Genomic DNA, 20358 nt, shown 5'->3' with positions numbered 1-20358 from the left:
CGGGGCTGCCTACTCGGCGACACGGTCCCGCGCCTCCAGGTCTCCACGCCAACCAGGGCCAGCGCCCTCGCCCTCGCCCTCGCCCTCGCCCCCGGCTCGGTTTGGGGCGGCGCGAGGTCCCAGCGCGCGCAGGCCGAGGGCAGGCGGCGGGCGCTGGGCCCCCGGGGCGCGGTCCGCCAGGCGCGCTGGGCCCCCGCGTGCACGCGGCCGTGGGTGGACTCGAGGCCCGGCGGCCCCGCACGGTCCCCACCGCGGCCCGCGGGGGCAGGCGCGCGCGACCCCCGAGCGCCCCGGCCCCGAGCTCGCGCGGCGGCGCCCGCGCTCACACCTGCGGCGGGCGGGGCGGGGCCTCGGCTGTCCCCGCCCACCCGGCCGGAGCCCGGGAGCCCGGGCGGAACCGAGCGGCGGGGCCCGAGCGGCCGGCGGCGCGGCGCGGCGCGGCGCAGACAATGGGAGCGGCGCGCGCGGCGGCGGTGGCGGAGCTGCGGGCCCGGCGGGGACGGGAGGCCGCGCCATGAGCCCCGCAGCCGGGCGCCCCCCTGCGCCGCGCGCGGGCCGAGGCGAGCGGCCTCTGCGAGCCCCGGGCCCCGCCCTGGGGCCGGCGATGCGCTGCCGGGGCTGAGGATGATGGTAGATTGCCAGGTGAGTGCCCCGGCCGCGGCCGCGCTCCCGCCCGCGGGGGTGGCGGAGGAGCGCGCGGCCGGCCCGCACCCAGCCGGCGGGGGAGCTCGGCGCCGGGCCGCGCTCAGCGCGCGCTTACGCAGCTCCGCGTCCAGCCCCTCCTGGTACAACTGGGAAACTGAGGCCGGGAGAGGCGGGCATTGGCCCGGGGCGCGCGAGGTGCGCCGAGTCCAGGGAAGGAGAGGTTCTGGTCTCCCAGGCCAGGGCTCGCCCCTCCCATGGGTTTCCAGTGGGAATCCTGGGGACCCCTTCCCCCCTCCCATCTGGGAGGACATCCCCACGCGCCCACAGGTACATACACACACTGACTTCACAGATGGGCGCCATGGGATGGGGTCAGAGGAGGAGTGGACACTGCGGAGGTGACAAGAGGGAAAGAAGAAAGGGATTGGAGGCAGCCATGGGGCGGGGGCATCCAGTCTCCTGGGAGAATGTCCAGGGCTCATACGTGGCAAGGGGAGACATGCCCGGCTGATGACCGGGGCTCCGCAGGGTGCCCAGGGGGCTGCCTGGCTGGACGCTTGCCTAGGGCACCTGGAGAGGACAGGCTCTGGGGTCCTGGCACACCATCCTGGGCACCTAGACTAGGAAGAGACACCCGCCTAGGTGGAGGGGCTACAAGACAGGCCTCAGCTTACTCCTCTGTAAGTTGGGCTGCATAGAGCAGGGCCCCTAGGGTCCTACAGGCTCGTGGAAGAATATCTTGGCTCTGGATCTCCATCCCTGACTTACTCCGCTCCCAGTCCAGGGAACATGCTTGGGACTGCCTGGAGGTCCTTCTGAGCAGAGGGCAGCCTGGGGGCTTGAGGGGAATGAGGAGCTGGGTATGCAGAGCATGGCAGAGCACTGGACCCCTGGGCTGGGGCCAAGGTCAAGATCCTCCTTATGGTGGCCTTGGGGGTCCCCACTGGGAAGAGGTCCCAGAGTCAGGGCTCTGGCCAGGGTGAGGAGGTCTGATGAATGCACCAAGCACCAGGACAGGAGAGGGAAGCAGGGACAACGGAGGCCTCTGAGGCTTCTCACACCCACCCTGGAGCCCACAGATCCTGCTCCTTTACCTTCTAGGGCCAGGGAGAGCCGCTGCCTTGGCTACACCCAAACAAAGGTGTGTGTTTTGTTTTCTGGTTTTCCTGCTGGGGCTGCCATGCTGAGGCTGACCACGAGGGGGCAGGCTGTACCCACTGTGCTCAGTGAAGCCATTGGAGCAGGGAAGGGACACCCAGGGGTCATTCTGGGCATCCCCTGCCCCCAGCCCAAAAGGCACCTCTGACTGTTAGCCTCCATGTCCATGATGTGAGCTGTTCAGAGGCAGGAGGGGGCTCTGAGACTCTCTCATGGACCCGCTCAGCTACTGTGCCTCTCACACTCACCCTGAGCAGGGGCTGTGTGAGCTCTGGGGGTGGTGCGGAGAGGTCCTCCTCACTCCTGTCCTGCTGGAGCTCACAGCCCAGAAGGGGAGATGGGCCAAAGCACAAGAGCCTATCCAGGTGAAAGGGAAGAGCAAGCGCTGTAGGGAAGTGAGGCAGGGTGAAGGAGGGTGGGCAGGAACCCCTGGCTGGGGTCTTACAGACCTCCAGGGTGACCCTGATGCTGGGAGCAGAAGAACAAAAGGAACCAGTCCTGCACACGTCTGCAAGCAGTGTGCTTCGGGGAAAGGCAAAGCTGCAGAGCCTCGGAGGCAGAGAGGATTTGGCCAGAGAGGAGCTAAGAGAGAGCTGGAGACAGCTCTGAGGGAAGGAGGACAGGGCCAGACCCCAGCCTGGAAGGATGTACTAGCTGTCTGTGCCATGGGACACATTCACCTTCCTTGGACCATATCCTGGTTCCTGTACCAGAATCCTGGCTCAGCTCAGCTGGGAGCCTCTGCCTCTAGATCTGCTCAGGAGGCTGCAGCCTCCACCCAGGCTCGACTAGGGCAGGGTCTGTCTCCAAGAGCATACACTGCTATTGGCAGGATTCATCTGGGCAAGGAGTGGGTGCAGAGAGATACTCCAGAAAGAAGTGTCCTGTGGTCACGCTTGGTTCGAGGCAGGGAGGCTGACGATGAGGATGATAATTGGAGCCTATATCTACTGTGTGCTCGCATGCTCCCCGTCCTCACTGCCCTAGGTCACCTCCTGTGTCGCCATCAGGTTCCTGGGGCTCTGCCTAAAACACTGGCTTGGCTGCACCTGTCCAGGGTGGCTGAGGTTGGGGTTGGTACTGGAGGAGGGGTTGTGTTCAGTTTTTGTTCATGCTGTAACAAAGTGCTACAAATTGGGTGGCTCAAAGCAAAAGAAATTTATTCTCCATCAGTTCTGAAGGCCAGAAGTCCAACATCAGGTGTTGGCAGTTCCGCGATCTCTCTGCAAGCTCTTAGGAGAGGATCTTTCCTACCTCTTCCAACCTCTGGTGGTGCCAGCCACTCGTAGCATTCCTCAACTCAGGCACATTGCTCCCAACTCTGATTCTGTCCTCACTACGGCCTCCTCTGTGTGTCCGTGTCCAGGTTTCCCGTGTTTATGGGGACACCAGTCATTATAAAAACACACCTCGTCCAGTGTGTTCTCATCTTAACCTGATGACATCTGCAAAAATGCTATTTCCAAGTAAGGTTTACTCACAGGTGCAGGGTTAGGACTTCAACATGCTTTCTGGGGACCCAGTTCAACCCACAACGGGAGCACTGGTGTAATTCCTGCCCCAAAGGCTAGGTACCCAGGTGCCCAGGGGGCTGGGGGGAGCCGTTGGGGGTCTGGGGAGGTCTCCAGGACCCATCCGCGGCCAGGTTGTGTTGTTAGTGCCCTCTGAGGGTGTGCTATCAGGAACAGCAGGTGGCGCTGTGACCCCCTCACGTGTCCCCACCCGGGCTCTGAGCACCAGTTGGGTAGACAAAGGTCTCACCTTCCAGTTTCGAGGAGACAGCAGTCAACTATAAACGCACCGGGAGCACCATCATTTCAGGGGTGACACACACCGGGAGGGAAACAAGGTGGGGCCAAGGGGTAGTGACTCGGTGGCGCCCAGGACGGCGCACCAGGGAACCTAGCAGGGCCAGGCCTCCCGAGGTCAGGAGCTGGTGTTTCCTTCTTCACTTGCAAGCTGAGCTGGCCCTTCTCAGCCATTTCCAAGGCCCTGGGCTCCTCCCAGAGCAGCTCAGGTTACCCTCTGTGGTTTCTGGCAGCTCACCTGTTGCTGCCAGGCAGGGTGGCTGGGTCTGAGGGGCACAGGGAAGGCAGCCATCTGGATGGGTGGGCTGTCCAGACCTGAGGGGTTCCTGTCCCCAGAGACCCTGACCAAGGAAGGGCAGTGCTGCCCAGCTGCTCACCTGGTGGGGTTCTGCACTGTCCTCAGACCGGCCGGAGGGGCTGAGGAACAGGTCCTGGGTTCCCCAGGGACAGTAGGCTCCAAGGGGCATCAATGAAATGAAGCAGAATGCCCATGCTGTTGGCCCCAGAAGTGAGGCGAATTGGGTGCTCCTCGGTCCCACGAGGCTGTGGCCGCGAGCCCTGGACAGTGGGTCACTCACAACGGATACTCACTTCCCAGGGGCCTCGCCTTGGCTCCAATCTGAGAAGGTGAGGCCGTGGAGAGGAAAGAGGAATGGGGGTGGAGGACAGATAGTAGATCCTAGGAGAAGGCATCCAGCCAGGACCCTGGGGACCTGGGGTCGTGGCCAGTCTGCCATCGGCACACACCAGCCATGGGCTGGGCTCTGCGGAGGAACCCCCAGACCCTCCCACACTCCTGCTGGAGTGGTGCCTTCCCCACGCCTGGCCTTAGGCTGCAATGTCTCATGGTAGCCACAACATAGGTACCTCTGCCGTCTTCATACACAGAAGGGGAGACTGAGGCCCAGAAAGGTGAATGGACTCCCCAGCTGGGTGGTGGCAGGGCTGGTGGGGACACGTCCCTGTGTGCAGACATGCCCGGGAGGGGCAGGGCACAGGTGCTGGCACCAAATTCCTTGTGATTGCAGTGAGCTTCCAAAGTCAGGGCTGGGCAGGCCCCAAGGTGATGGTTAACAGCCAGAATGGAGACGTAAACAGAGCTAATGAGCCCCTTCGTCCTCTCCCCACTCTAATGAAGGCCTTGGGCTCTGAGCTCTGCATTTTCTCAGAGTTCTGGGCTTTTGATGCTCAGTCTTCACTTAGGGTCACTGCAGAGCACATCTCCCTGGGGGCTGGGGAGTGAGCTTATGGGACCTAGGGATCTCTTCCCAGGGCAGCCAAGTCAGAGTGAGGAGGTGGAAAAGAGAGGGCATCCCCTTAGAAATGACAAGCCCAGGAAGGAGGGGAAGTTCCCATGGTAACCTGTAGCAGTTGCTTGGCAACTACAGGCCCCCAAAATACTTGCCTGCAGGAAGGCTTGGGACTGGGGCTTTCCAGGGGCCCCTGTGTGGACCCAATAGCTGTGCAGTCTGATCCCCCCTTCACCCCACCCCCAGCATCCCCACCCTAGATCCTTTCTGAGGGAAACCCCAGTCTGCCCCTCCCTCCCCGTGGCTCCACCCTGCCAGCCATCCACCTGTGTCAGGCTATCCCCCTAGCAACAGAAGCTATTTCCTGGATACCTGAGTGACAGTTGATGGTGGCACAACATCAGAAAATGTCAGGTCAGAGGGCACTGGAGATGGGGCTGGGTGCCAGCCAGGGTGAAGGGAGCTAGGCCTGGTGCCCTGGACTTTGCACCCCCTGCAGCCACCAGTGACCCTGGCCTGGGGGCAGCAGGGGCAGGGCAAGGTGTGGAATGGGGGACTGTGGTTCTGGTACCAGCCAGCTGAAACTGACTAGCTCTGTGACTTTGGCATGTCGCCGGCCTCAGTTTCCCCATATGTGGCCCCATCTTCCCCAGTACCGATGTGTTCACCATTCGGGGCATGAACACTGCCCTGGGAATCACCCACTGGGGCTTTGGGGAGGGAAGGTGAGGGGCCAGGAGCAGACCAGCCTCTGTGTTTGCTCCTCCGCTGGCCTGCTCTGCACCTGGGTACTAGGGGAGGCAGGCAGCCTCACAGCGAAGGCCATTGGCTTCAGCGATGGACACCAGTGCAATGTGTATCACCAAGTGGCCTAGAATGAGTGCTGAACCACCCTGAGCCTTGCTGTTCTCCAGTTGTGAGCAAAACCCAGAGACAGAAGGACATCCAGCCCTGTGGGCTGCTAGGGCCTGCTTCCGTTTGTGGGCTCTGACCCCGTACCCAGCAGTGTTGTATCCACAGGGTGGGAGCAAGGCCCCAGAGCCCCCTGCCTTGCCTTGGAATGAAGGACAGGGGGCCTTTGGGGTCCAGACCGCCCTAAGGAGTGGATTTTGGAGCTGGGAAGGGTGTGAGGCCCAGGAACCCTCAGGTGTTCTCTCTGGGGAGGGCAGGGATGGGTGGTCTTGGTGACCTTGGGGGTCACCCCCCCTCACCGGTCCGGGAGGCGGGATTCCAGTCTGACCTTGACCATTCACTCACTCTGATCTTGGGCCATCACCCCACCCTCTGGGCCCCCCAGGCCCCATCTGTCAAAAGGGGAGGGGGCGTGCCCACCTCGGCGTGGGGAGGAGGCTTGGGTGGCATTGTGCCCCGCTCGCGGGTTGGGTTTGGGGGCGGCGGCTCCGGCCCGGTGGCTTGGGCGCCGCGCCCCTGCCCACTCTGCCCGGCCGCGCCTCACTCGTGCGCGGCGGGAGGAGGGGCGGGGCGAGGGCGGCGCAGACAATGGCCCGGGCCCGGTGGGTGGCGGTGGCGACGGCAGTGCCCGGAGCGGGGCGGGGCGCGCGGCGACCGCAGGCGGCGCGCTGCTGCCCTGGGCCCCAGGCGGGGTGCAGCCCCTGTCCGCGTTCATGCTGGTGGTCCCGCCGAGCGTGCGGGCGGACGAGGTGAGCCCCAGCCCCGCGGGCGCCGGGGGTGGGGGCAGGGCCACGCGGCGGCGGCGCTAGCATGCGGGAGAGCGCGGCACCACCTCCCAGGCCTGAGAGAGCGGGATCCACCCCGGGGCTGGAGGGCACGCGGGTTCTTCCGCCTCTCTGGGTCGGGATCCGGAATGGGTTCCCCCGGGGAAGGCACACCGTCCGCGGTTCCAGGTGTGCCCACCTGACCTGCGCGCGCGCTGCGGTGGGGAGGGCGTGGCCCTGGCCGGTGAGGGGCTCAGTCCGGAAGCCTAGCCCCTGCCCCCTTGGGATCCTGTGGAGTGCAGGCCTCCGTTCCAGGAGGTCCTTTACCTGTAAAGGTGCAGGTCAAAACTGGGAGGGCAAGGATGCGTGGGGAGGACCAGATGTTGAAGCCCTGGAGCTGCCTCCACCTAAATTGAATCTGCCAGATTCTTGCTCCACCCACTGCACCTGGCTGGGCTGGGCTGGGGGTGGGGGCGGGGGACGAGGAGCCCAGTCCTGAACAGCGCCCAACACGCAGGAGGTCAAGGCTGTCTTGAGGTCAAGGGGGAGAGAGAAGTCTGGGAAGGCCAGGTGGGAGCGCTGGCTTAGACTCACAGAATGCCAGACAGGTAGTTACTTCAACTCCTCTGCCTTGGCTGCCTCACCTGTGGACTCATGGATGTCAAGGTGTGTGAACCGTTCCTGGAGTACCTGGGACCTTCACCTGCAAGCCCTCTGCAGGTGGCAGGAAATGTCTGTTCCCCTCCAAGGAAGGCAGATGGTGGTGTGGTCCACCAGCTGTGAAGGCAGGCAGTGTCGAGTGCCCTTGGGGAGCTGGGGGCTGGCCCTGAGCTGAACCCATATGTTTTTCTAGGAGGGGACATGGGGGACCAGAGAAGCTGAGTAGATTGCCAGGCCACACCTGAAGGCGAGCCCCACCTGGATCGCCTTCCTCCCCGAGGCCAGAGTTCTAGGGTGTGCTGGGTGTATACTACCCAGGAAGTTGCCTGGGGGTGCCCTTTGGCCCTCTACTTGCTCAGGGTTGAAGTGGAAGGGTGAGGCGGTCCACCTGGCCTGAGGCACTGGACAGGGGACGGTCGTGGGCTCCACAGCGAGGTGAATTGAGGGTAAGCAGGCAGTGCCCATCATGGGAGGGCTGGGCTGGCAGTGTCACCTGCCTGCCCCCCCGCCCTCTCCCTCCCTGCACCAGAGGATTGCAAATCTGAAGTATGTCAAGGAGTTTCCTTTACAGCCATGTGGGGTCAGGAAATCCTTGCACAAAGCACATGCATCCTTCTCCTTCCCTTCTCACCAGCCCTGCCAGAAGCAGGCACGGGGCGGGCCCTGAGGGAGCATGCGCACTGGGTCTGGGGACGCAGGGCAGCCTTTGGGTGACCGTGCACTTTTGAGTGAATATGTGACCACGTGCGTCGTCTTGTGCCACCGGTGTGCATGATGAGCCCAGCGGTGGCCGAGTGAGCCTGCATGTGAAGGGAGTCATGTGCTGCGAGTGGAAACACATGGCTGATTACAGCATGGGGGTGGGGGGAGTCATGCACATATGGCATGAGAGTGCACACATGTGTTCCTGTGCCAGCGGTGGTTGTGTATAGGTGTGCGCATGTTTGCACCTTGCTTTTTCAAAGCGCCTGGCCCAAGTCGTGACCGTGCGGAGGCCTGCATGTCCCTGCCCCCTCAACATCTCCATAGCAGGTAGCTTGTCTGTGAAAGGGGGTTATTAAGTGTGCACAGCTCACAAGGTTGGGGAGGCTTTGAAGCGCTCAGCACTGTGCCTGATGGTGGCGTGGAGATCTGTGCAGCCCTTGGAGGGGTCCCTGGCAGGGGCATCCAACTGGTGCCGGGCCTTCTTCATCACATCTCCCATGTAGAAGCAGGTGGAGGCAGAAGGGAGAGGCCCAGGGACCTTGCCCAAGGAGGAGAAACCAAGGAAGGAGCAAAGTCATGGGCTTGGCAAAGGGTCAGGGGGTGGGGGTACAGAGGCTATGCCTCCGAAATCGTTGCTCAGCCCCTAGACCCTGTCCCCATCCTCCCTGTCTCCTCCGGCCTAGGGAAACTTCCTTGCAGAAAGACTGTAGGAAAGAGGACGGCAGGCACCAGCCCCGCCACCTCCCGGCAGCCAGCTGCAGCCCCGGCTCCCTTCTAGAGGCTAGGGCAGCTCAGGAGGTCCCCCTCTGAAAGGGTAGCCCTGCTTCCCAGGCCCCGGGCCCCCTGCATGTAGGCAGCGGGCGGGTGGTGGCACCGGGCACACAGTGTCCCTGGCACGGCGGGTGGCCTTCTCACCACAAGGGCCCATTTGTCCCAACTCCCCCAGTCCTGAAGCCCCAAGTGACCAGGCCCTGCCGGGCACAGGGGCTTGACTATGGGCTGGGCTCCCCCTTACCCACCCCACCTCAGTCAGCCCTGCCTGTACTATAGGGGCGGGCTTCTCACACAGGCCAGACCACAGCCCAGCAACCTCTACTTACCCGATGAGCAGAGACCCATTCCGCAAGAACTATGATTGTGCCAGGAATTTCAGAAGGAGAAAAAAAACCCCAGGTTGAACCGGAGCCGAACTGCCTGCCTGCCTCCCCACCCTGACAATCTCACGGCAGGCTGGCTTCTGGGAACCTCCTGGTTCCTGCTTCCCAGAAAGCCTGGCTTGCCTCCAGGCTCTGCTCCTAGCCTCCCTCTCTGGAAAGCACTCGAACAGCAGGTTGGCAGAGAGGGCCTTGCCCTTCCTGTGCCCTTCCTCCTTGCCATCCCTCGGGCTCCTCTCCAGCCTTGCTGCCTCCTCCAGGAAGCTTTCCTGGTGATCTCTTCACAAGTCACTCTTTAGCCCCAAACTCTGAATATTTCCAAATCCAGGAACTTTGACACTGGAGGAACTGTCTGGACCATCGAGGTTATTTACTTGGGCATCCGGGTATTTGTTGAGAGCCAGGCACTGGCTACAGGCATCGATACATCAGGGAACAGAGTCCCCGCCTGCTCTCAAGGAGCTTACACCCCTTCCAATTTTTAAAAAGAGGGAAGAACTGAAAACACACTGGGAACAGCCAGCGCTCTTTCTGCTCCTACGAGGGTACGTGTACATACGCGAGCAGTATAGTCATCCGCCTACCCGTTAGCAGTTATGAGGATGCGTCATGGGCCAGGCATCATTCTGGCTCTTGGGTATGAGGGGTAAGCAGGACAGATGTGGCTGCTGCCCCCAGGGAGCTTAGAGCCCAGTGGGGGAGGGGCTTACAGAGCCAGCCCACATTCTGTGAATTGCTTCATTAACCCCCTTCTAGAGTCTACCCCTGCATGGTGCTTTCTAGCTCGCCCACACTATCAGATGGCCCAGAATGTTCAAACCCTTTTACCCAATTCTGTTTTTTCTTCTGTGACATACTCACCTTCCAACATACATCTTACTTCTTATACCCCAGGACCAGAGGCAACTTGGGCCTGTCTTGCTCCCTGGTGTAACACCGGCACTTGCACCCAGCCTGACCCTGAGCAAGGGCTCAGTCACTCTTGGGGGCGCTGAGCACAGATGCTCTGGTTGTGCCCTGGGGCTGCCATGCCATGCGATGGTGTGCCACAGACTACTACTGGTCCTCAGGGATGTGGGATAAATTGAAACTGTTTTGTGGCAGTTTGACTTTGCCGGGAGGACTTTCTATTGCATTTTACTAAGTATCAGCTATTCCTGACTCAGAACATCCTAGGCTACTTCAGGGTAATGTTTTTTTGAACATGTGGCCTATGCCGGGTCCTATTCTCAGCTCTTCCATCCAATATTTCAATCTTTTGGAGGCAGAGGCCACCCCCATGTGTAAGCCAGGAGAAGGGTCAGCAAACAGCAGGATGGGGGGGGGTTGAACCTGGGCTCTGGCTACCCAGAGCCCCAGCTCTAATCCTGAAGGTTAGATGTTAGGCTCCTTGTTGAGATCAGGCCCAAAGGGGCAGGGAGCTGTCCTCCACTGCGACTGCCGTGGGAGGGGGGCTGGTGGTGCCCCTGGCCGTGCTGGATCCTGCTGGGTGTGGAGCCAAGCCAGAGCAGCTGGGGCAGGGCCTCAATTCTCGGATCCTCAGCTTCTTGGCAACCTGTGTGACTCAGTGGGCTCGTAAGAAAGGGCTGGCCAGCGGGCAGCCAGCAGAGGGGAGCCCTGGGCGGTGGGTGAATCAGCAGCTGGAGCAGCCCACCGACCTACCGCTGGGTTACTGTTCTGCCTGGAGGAGGGCCAAGCCTCAGCTGCCAAAATAACTAGCCCCTCCTTACCTTTCTCCATGCCAGCTCTCCTGGCAGGTGTTTCTTGTGGCTCCACCATCTGAGGGGTGTCCGGGTCTCCTCATTGCTTTCCTCTGGCCCCTCTCAGCCCTTCTATGAAAGCAGAGGTCCCCTGCCCACAGAGGGGCACTGCAAGGATAGAATCACCTTCTGCCCTTAAGGTAAAGAGCTGAGAGCAGCCGAGAGCACCAGCCTCTAAGCCAGACTGCTGTATGACTGGGTGAGTTTGATGGGTCCCTAAGCTCCTGTCCCTGAGATCACCTGTACTTCTGCCTCACGCATCGTGAACTCAAATCATATCTATACTGGCACATCAGTGAATGGTAGAAATGTTGAGGCGGGGGAGGTCCCCGACTCCAGCTTAGACCCTGTATTAGGGGGGCAGAGTTCCAGGGGGAATCCAAGTTGGAATCCCAAGCTGGGCCTCATACGGGGAGCAGACCACCCACCCTGCTGGCAGGGACCCGGCAGCCCCAAGCCCACCTGTGCTGCCAGGAACAAATCCACGTGTGATCTTTAACCCGGGGCAGAGTGGAGGACATTGAGCTGCATTAGGGGCCAACAGGCCAAGGTGTGCACCTGGCCTTGAAACTGACCCACTGTACATCCTTGGGCAAGTGGTTTGCTCTCACTGGGCCTTGGTCTTCTCAGTTTTACAGCAGAGGTGATCACTAGGGCTACATCTGTCTGACAGATGCTGCGTGGAAAAGTGCTTTGCCCCCATCAAGGAGCGCCAAAGGCAGAGCCAGGCTGGGCTCCGGGGGCCAAGAGGGGGTCGGGAGCCATTTTTGCCTCCTGGGCTTCTAGGCATGGGCATGCTTTTGCCTTTGGCTGCAGGGCAGTAGGTGTTTGCAGTGCACTGGGTCCTGGGCCTCTCAGTAGCTGAGGAGGAAGGGGAGCCAGAGTAGATGCACCCTGCTTCTGAGCCTTTTTCCCAGCTCTAAGGGCTGGTCTCTCTCATGTGCAAGGCTGTAGTGTCACCTGACCTATCAGAGCCAGGCTGGCAGTGACTTTGTGATGAGGGGCCATAGGTCCCCAGAGATGAGGGGAAGAGGGAGCTGGGCTGTCACACGCCTCCTCCGGCGGGACCACAAGTCAGGTCAGGAGGCTGCAGGAAAGAGGAGCTGGAGCCAGCCAGGCCTCTCCTATCTGCTTCCTGGACAGGATGTTGTGCCGGGTAAACAGCTTCGAAAAGAGTCACTACTCTGGCTCTGAGTCACAGCTCCTAGCGACAGCCATGCAGTGTTTATAAACAATGTGCTTTGCACTCACTAGGGCCTGCCCCCAGGAGCCCACAAAGGGTGAGAGGAACCCCCCAGATGTGGAATGCATCAGGCCCACCCAGGAATCCCTCCCCTGCCAAACAGCTTGGGTCTGGGTGGCGGGGAGCAGCAGCATGCCTATGCATGCATGTATGTTCCGAAGTGGGGTTTTGCTATGTCTGGGCTTGTGTGTGGCTGGCCAGGTGCATTATCCTAGGGCCATCTGGTATAGTGGGCAGGGCTGAGGACTGGGCAGGTCACAAGACCTCGCATCCTGGGACAAGCATCTTAGCGATGGTGTGAAGGTTCCCCGATGCAGAGCCCACACAGAGCTCTGTGCACAGTGGGTGCATGAGAAACATTTGTGGGTGCTTCTGTCTTCAGTGGGCCCAGCCCCAGAAGGTGGCAACGTGGTAGGAGTGCAGGTGGAATGCCCCTAACAGTCCCCAGCCCCCAGAGCCCTGGCTCTCTGTGGCTGGCCTTTCGTCCCAGGCAGTGACAGTGATGCGGTGCACCATGTGGTGACACCAGACTGGCAGGGAACAAAGGCGCCTCTGCTCTCCCCCTCTTGGCTGGGAGGAGGGGTGGACACGCCCCGCCTCCTCAGGGCTCCCGCTTTTCTTGCTGGCAGCTGGTCTCCTGCCGCCTGGGCCTTCCTGGTAAGCCCAGCCCTGGTGGCCTGGCTCCCAAAGAAATAGATCCAGGCTGGGTCCTCAGGCTAGGCTGACCTGTGTTGGAAGGCTGGCGTGGGGGAAGGGCAGGGTAACAGGTGTGGCTGGCTGGGAGAATCTCTGGAGAAGAGCACAGAGCCTTGTTTGACACTGGAGAGCTACAGAAAGAGATGTGGTGCTTTGCAAGGAGCCTGGTACCTGGGAAGCGCTCAATAAATGCTTATGGAATCAGAGGCATTAATGCACAGATACACCTGCTGGGCTCCCTACACCACCCCACCCATAATGCAGGCTTCCTCCATGGACCTCTTAAAGCTCTCCCCCACCCCCAAACGGACTCACCCAGTTGGAATTACTTTCCCATCCACTGACCCCTCCCACAGCACTGAGGCCAGAGACCCACCTAGAGATGAGGAGGCCAAGCCTCAGGAAAGGCCCTCCCAGCCCCTTATTTCATCTAATTCCCCTCAAAGCTCGCTGGCACACACAGAGGGCAGCCAGACTGCATCAAGCAGTGCCCAAGGTCCCACAGCCGGGAAGCCACAGCCCAGGGCTGAATGGCTGAGGTTGTGAACAGCCTGCGTGCTCCCGGGCTATCTCCCTCCTTGGCGCTCTACTGGCCTTGGCCTTAGGGGTGGGGCAGTGCCTGCTGTGGAGCAGCGGACCTGACCTGGCGCCTCTGCCAGCCCACTTGGACCCCCCCTTTCCTGGGGGCCAGGGCTGCCTTGCAGCCTTGTAGACAAACATTTCTGAGTTAACCACTGGAACCCAGTTGCAGGGCCCATGCTAGCACTGGACAGGCCTCAGATTGCCATTTGGAGCTTGTTCTTGGACATGGAGCCCAGCAACAGTAGCCACCAACATCCCTTGAGTGTTTATTATGTGCCCACATCCCAGAGATTTCCAATGTGCACTCACAGAGATTCTTTCTTCCATAAAAGAAATGACCTCTGGGGCCCAGTGATCAGAATTCCAGACTTTAGTCAAGAGAGGCAATGAAGTCAGGGCTTGGGAAGAATTCATGTTTGCAAGCCTCCATCTCTCTCCCACCCACCCCCACATCCATAACAGATCAGGAAACCGAGGCTCCGAGAGAAGAGGAACCTGCAGGTCCCACGGGGAGGCAGGGCTGGGTGGGGACAGGAACCAGGTCTTGGCTCCTGAGTTCGGAGCAGCCCGCTCAGCCGGGTCCCCCGCATCCCACAAAGCCACCGGAAGAGGATGTGAAACTCCGAGAGGTAGAGCAAGTGCTGGTGGGGCTCTGTGTCAGGGTGGCATGCTGGGCCCCAGCCACCCCGCCACAGCTGTGGGACCTGATGTGCCTGCAGGCCAGCTCCAGGACCCCTGTGACGCCCTCTTTGCTCTCAGCCCCCGCAGCCCCCTGGCAGCCAGGCACAGGACGTCCACCCAGCCAGGGTCCCAGCAGGGTAAGGAAGCAACTCGGCCTCTATCTTTGCCCTAGGACCTCTGGGTTTGGGGGTCGGTCTGGGCTCTGAACACTGGTGGAAGGAGTATCTGTGGGCTCTGCAGAGCTGCAGACAGATGCAAGCCTGGCTTCTCCCTGTGAGACCTCGGGCAAGTCCCTGCTCCCCTTGGGCCTTGGTTTTTCCATTTGTCAGATGGGTGTATTGGACCTGTCAGTGGTTTGCAGCAAAATGGGCACAAGGTTGTTAGCTTTTCTTAAAGCTGATGTATCCATTTAACAACTCCTAAATGAACGGTATTTCTGATGCTACATCCTCCTAGTTACTTTTGGTGGTGTCTTTTCTGGAGTGATGGTTTTGATGTTTGTTTGTTTGTTTGTTTGTTTGTTTGTTTTTGGTGTTATACTACTCTACTTAGTAGAATAAACAGTTGGCAACCCTCAGTCCTTGGAGTTTAAAATGAGATCCTGTGCCTGGGTGCCAGGGCAGAGGAGCTCGAGCACACAGTGCTGGGAATGAAGCAGTAGCTGGATTAAGTGTGGGTCTCCTGTGCTCCCCCAGTAGCCCCTAGCTGGGCTCACACCTGCCCGGTGGCCCGACTGGCTGAGCCTTGTTTTGATGTCAGTGACTTGTACCCACCACCTTTCTTTTCTTTTCTTTTTTTTCTTTTCTTTTCCTTTCTTTTTTTTGTTAAGATTTTATTTATTTATTTATGAGAGAGACAGAGAGAGAGGCAGAGACACAGGTAGAGGGAGAAGGAGGCTCCATGCAGGGAGCCTGATGTGGGACTCAATCCCAGGACTCCAGGATCATAACCTGAGCCAAAGGCAGACACTCAACCACTGAGCTACCCAAATGCCCCTACCCATCACCTTTCTAACTCTGGGTGATAAGTTCCCTGCAGGCAGGGGGAATGGGGATGGGGCTTTGGGGTATTGAAAGAGACAACTGGGCCCACCCCAAGAGGAGCCACTGTGAACAGGAGCTGCAGGCCTACCTCAGGACAGAGCTCCATCTGCACAGCCTTGGTTGGCCCATGGCCTAGCACAAGCGGGAATTCCTGCCCTGCCCATCATGGGAGCAGGTATGACAGCCATGCGGGTGACACCAGGCCTAGGCACTTGGGTGCTCCACGCCACAGGGCAGACAGGCAGACAGACCGACAGACTGGCAGAGGGTAGGAGCCCAACCCCTGCCTGGCTCCCGTGCCACCATGGCCCGGGAAGCCGGGTCCACTGAGCCCAGGGTCAGGAAGGGCTGGGTATTCTTTGCCTGTGTCTCTGTGGTGACCGCCAGGCGCTGGGCCACCACCCGCCGCACAACCCTCCGAAGCCCCACACCTTGGCTGGCACCTGTGCCAGCGGCAGCCACCGAGGTAAGTTTCCAGGGCAACTGGTGCCTCTGCCAGGAGGCCGGGTGGGTCACAGCCAGGGCCCGCCCGGGCCCAGGAGGTGGTTGCCCTGACCGCCTCCCCTCCCTCAGAACTGGTTGAAGGAGCCTGACTGGAAGCCACTGGGGATCTCCACCCCCAGTCTGGGTACGAGAGGAGGGGGCACAACCAGTGGTGGCCATGTGCACCGACCCAGGCTGGCCTGTCCACCTGCCCCCTACCTGGGCGGCTACTGCCAGGTAGCCAGGTGTTGTCCTAGAAGCTCCTATTCCTATGGCGCTTCTCAGATTTCCAAGGGCTTCTGTGCATTGTTTTATCATCTGCTCTCCTGAGAGCCAGGCGATGGCATGCTTAGTATCACCCCATCCTCCTGGTGGAGAAGTCGAGGCCAGGAAGATGCAGAGCAGGGACCTGAACACAAATCTAGGCCCAGATCTTTTTTTTTTTTTTAAGATTTATTTATTTCATGAGAGACCCAGAGACACACAGGCAGAGGAAGAAGCATCCCTAGGCCCCAGCTCTTTTTTTTTTTTTTTTTTTTTAAGATTTTATTTATGAGAGAGACAGACAGAGAGAGAAGCAAGCTACAAGCAGGGAGCCTGACATGGGACCCGACCAGGATCACACCCTGGGCTGAAGGCGGTATTAAACCGCTGAGCCACCTGGGCTGCCCTAGGCCTCAGCTCTTAAGAGAGAGCTTCCCGAGGGATCCCTGGGTGGCGCAGCGGTTTGGCGCCTGCCTTTGGCCCAGGGCGCGATCCTGGAGACCCGGGATTGATTCCCACGTCAGGCTCCCGGTGCATGGAGCCTGCTTCTCCCTCTGCCTGTGTCTCTGCCTCTCTCTGTGTGTGTGACTATCATAAATAAATAAAAAATTAAAAAAAAAAAAAAGAGAGAGCTTCCCAAACCTACAGGCCTCTTCCTCGGCCACCTGTGCCCGGTGCTCCTTGGACCCGGGCCCTGCGAAGAACAGGACCCCAGCCTCCGACTCTGTTTGCCTCTCCTGCTGCCCTCTCTCCATTGTGCTCTGTGTTTCAGGCTCTTTTGCATTTCTACCTATTTGTGTCCCCTTCTTCTTCTTCTTTATCCTCCCTCCCTTCACCTCCAGGCATCACACAGTAGACGGGCAGCCTGGGGTATTGGACAAGGAGCACTCTAGGAGTGGGGGAACCATTGTCAGAGTGGCCCCCGCTCCCCATGGTGTTTATCACTGTGCTCCTCTGGGTAGCCCCCAACACCCTGGGAGTTGGTGTCAGGGGTGGTGAGCGCCCACTTCCAGGGGAGGATAAGGAAGCCCCCAGAGCAAGTTCAAGGCTGATCCAGAACCCTTGGCATGTCAGTCCTGGGCTGTTTCCATGGCTCCAGGCGTTGATGTATTTTGTTCTAGTTGCCCCAGGATGGTAATGCCCTGTGAGATCAGAGATTAGGGGTGATGATGATATCACATCCCTCCACCCAGGATAGTCTCCTAGAAGTTTGGATGCTTCATTTTCTGCCTCCTGACCAACTCCTAGCACACCCTCTTGCCCCATGGGAAAATCCCCTCCCCCCCCCCAAGGAGGAGGAGGAAGAGAAGGAGGCTCCTGGAGGTTCCCAGGAACTCAGCAACAGAGGAGGTGGGGTTCGGCCTACGCTCCTGGCCCAGGTGTATCACCTCCTGCCAAGGTGTGTGCTCACTCGCCCACAGAAGGCCAGCCCAGGAGCCAGGCAGGCCAGGAATGGTGACGTTGCTATCAGGAAGTGACCCAGGAACCCGGCCAGGCTACACCCTCTTCATGTCCTCCCCAGGCTCTAAATATAGACCACAAAGGACAGACGGGGACCTCCACCTGCCCAGAGAGAGGTGAAAGGTCTTCCACCTACACCTGACCTAAGTCTGGGTAGCCGGCTGCTATTGCTCACCAGGCCATCAGCGCCCTCTGTGGCCTTGGCCAAGCCCAGCTTGAAGGAGGTGATGGGCCAGGCCTGTGGCTGCCTGGACATTGTCTTGAGCCCAGTTCTGGCTCTGAGACCTACCCAGCAATGCAGCTGGGTCCAAACCCCATTCCCTAGGACCCTATGCAAAGGCAGAGCTGGGTCTTGATTTGAACGATGGCTGAAGCAGCACTTACGAATCCTGAATCACCCCTCATGTGCTGGGCAAGGGGTGGGTGGCAGGTTGGAAGCTCAGGCCTGGTAGAAGATGGGATGGCGCGAGGTACCTGGCTGGGTGTGGTGAGAGAGGACCCCGAGATGCAAGCCGGGGTCATAATGAGCAGTTGGCCTTTTGCCCTGAGGGTAGTGGGGGCACCTTTGAAGGGTCAAGACCCCTCGGGCTGCCATGGTCTGGGGGACCAATGTGTTGGAAGCAGGAAGGAGAAGGGGCCCCCAGAGGTCTGGCCACAGTACCCCCTCCCTTTAACTGGAGGTGGCTGCTCAGGGGCCCTCCAAGTCAGGGAGTGATGGAAGGCCTGGTGGGGTCCATGGCAAGCCCACAAGCACAAGCCCTGCCCAAAGGAGACAGCTGCCGGTCAGCTCCCACCCAGCCTCCTGTTACTCGGGAACACAGACCCCATGTGGCCGGATTGTCTGAAGTTATGGGAGAAGCCACAAATGTGGATTTTTATATGAAATCACCTGACCTTTTACTGTTGGCTCAAAAATTTAAAAATACTTTGCAAGCCAAACAAAACACACGTGTGGGTTGGATGTGGCCTGCTTCCAACCCCCGGCTGTCAGTTCTGAGCCTGTCTTGTAAGCTTCCTCTACAGGCAGCATCCTGGCTACAAAACGGTCTTACAGCACAGCACTGTAATGGCTCACAGGAAGCCCTGAGGAAGGGCAGGTGCACTCCGCAGGGAAAGGTTAGGGACCTGGAAGTGCTGGGGGGTGGGGCGAGGTGTGAGCAAGATGAGGGATGAAAGGAGGGTTCCCAATTCTAATAACCCATGCTTTCTACAGTGCTTTATGCTGTTTCTCCCAGCAGACCCTCCCAGGGCAGGGGTTATAACCTTGGCCTTCACTCACCCAAGGTTGCTAAGCTGCCTCCAGCCCCCCACATGAGCCCTGTGGCTCGGTTTTGGGACAGCCCACTGCCATGGCCTCCAAAGTGAAGCCCCCAGCCTCTTTTGTTGTAAGGAGGCTAGGAGTGCCCTGCACATGGGGCAGGTCAGGTACATGGATAAGTGGGGCAGCTGGCCAGGCAACCCCTGCCATGACCTGGGGTCCGGAGATCGTTGCTGCTGGGAGCCTCAGGGACATTGACAATGAGGCTCAAACTCTGTCCTCTTCCTTTATTGCATTTATTTTCCCCTGAAACATATTTGTGGAAGAAACCGGGTGGTTTGTCCCATAGATATTCCTACAGTCTGGAGTTTATGGATTGTATCCTCATGGTGTGTTTAGCACACTCCTCCATTCCCCCGTAATTTCCCCAAATCACTGTTACGTGCAAGAAGCCTGGTTGGGTTCATGGTTAGTTTTTGGCCAGAACACTTTGTGGGTGATTTTGTTCGTCTGTCAGGTGGCATCTACTACCCTGGTCCCCTCTTTAAGGCTGCCCCTGCCCTTGGTAAGGGATCTGCCCTGCAACTTTGGGGCAGGATTATGAAGGCTGATGTGTGGCAGCTCAGGGGAGAGTCGTGGGTGCCAGAGGTGCCCCATGAACCGCCGCAGCCCCATCACAGACATTACGGGGCAGAGTCTCTGCCCTGCCCAAAGTGGGGGCACCAGGCACCTGTGTGAGGTACTTTACCTGTGCTGTTGCATTAATTATGTTCCCTTTGCACAGGAGAAAGCCTCCCTGGAGGAGAGGTAATTTGCCTGTGGGAGAAGGGGGTCACCCAGTAAGGAACGGGTGGAGCTGGGCTTCAAACCCAGGCATCTCGGTGGCCAAGCCTGTCCTCTGCTACACCAACCTTCTAAGGGAACTAAGGTGTGTGGTGGGTGGGTGTGTGTGCAGCTAGACCCATGAGCAGATTTGCCGGGACCCCAGAGGGGAGCCCCAAAGTCGGTGCAACACAGCAGAAGGACCAGTTGAGTAAAGCCTCCACCATCCTGCCCCCTCCGCGCAGATGATGATGTGCAGGTAGTGCCAAGATGGGAGGCAGCCCAGCCAGCTGTGCTGGGGGGCAGAGCTGGAATTCCCCACTCCTCACCTGTCCAGCCTACCTGGGCCCCTCAACCCCAGCACCTGGACCTTCAATTTTGAAGAGGTGGGGACATCAGGTGCATTTCTCCGGCCCTCATGAGTCACTTGGCCTGCATGGGCCCCTTTCCATGCTGTAAAATGGGCTTGAGCTTGCTTCCCAGGCCCCTCCCTGGGAGAAAGAGATAAAGAGAGCAGAGTAAAGAGATAAGTGCCGGCAAGCAGGTGCTGGATTCACTCTGAATTCCCCAGAGGTGCTGAGTGTTTGGCCCCAGGAGAAGGAGTGGGAAGAGGAGCTTCTAGCCAGAGGGCAGTGGCCAGTGGCCAGGTCACCCTTTGGTTGCTCTTTGAGATTCTCCTTCTTCTAACTGTGCCTCCCCACCTCACCCTCCCTCAGGGTAGAGCCCAGAAACTTCCTAAACAGCCTCCTAGGGATCTTCACCCCAAACTAAATCTCCTCATCTTGCTTTAAAAAAGAAAAGCAAACCGTATTTATTACATGTGCGTGATTATTAAAATAGTGTAGAAAAAATGAGAAAACTCGGAAGAGAAAAAAATGTGTAATACTATTCAGAAATAACCACCATCCCTTTGGCAAAGTAGCCTCCTCTGGTTGAATGCATGTGTGCAACGTCTGCTCTGAAAGAATATTTGACAGCCTGGCTTTCTTCTCAGAGCAGAGCATGCCCT

This window comes from Vulpes lagopus, chromosome 12 (assembly GCF_018345385.1).
Source record: "Vulpes lagopus strain Blue_001 chromosome 12, ASM1834538v1, whole genome shotgun sequence".
Classification (NCBI taxonomy): domain Eukaryota; kingdom Metazoa; phylum Chordata; class Mammalia; order Carnivora; family Canidae; genus Vulpes; species Vulpes lagopus.
The sequence above is the reverse complement of the archived record's forward strand: the minus strand, read 5'-3'. Positions refer to the sequence as shown.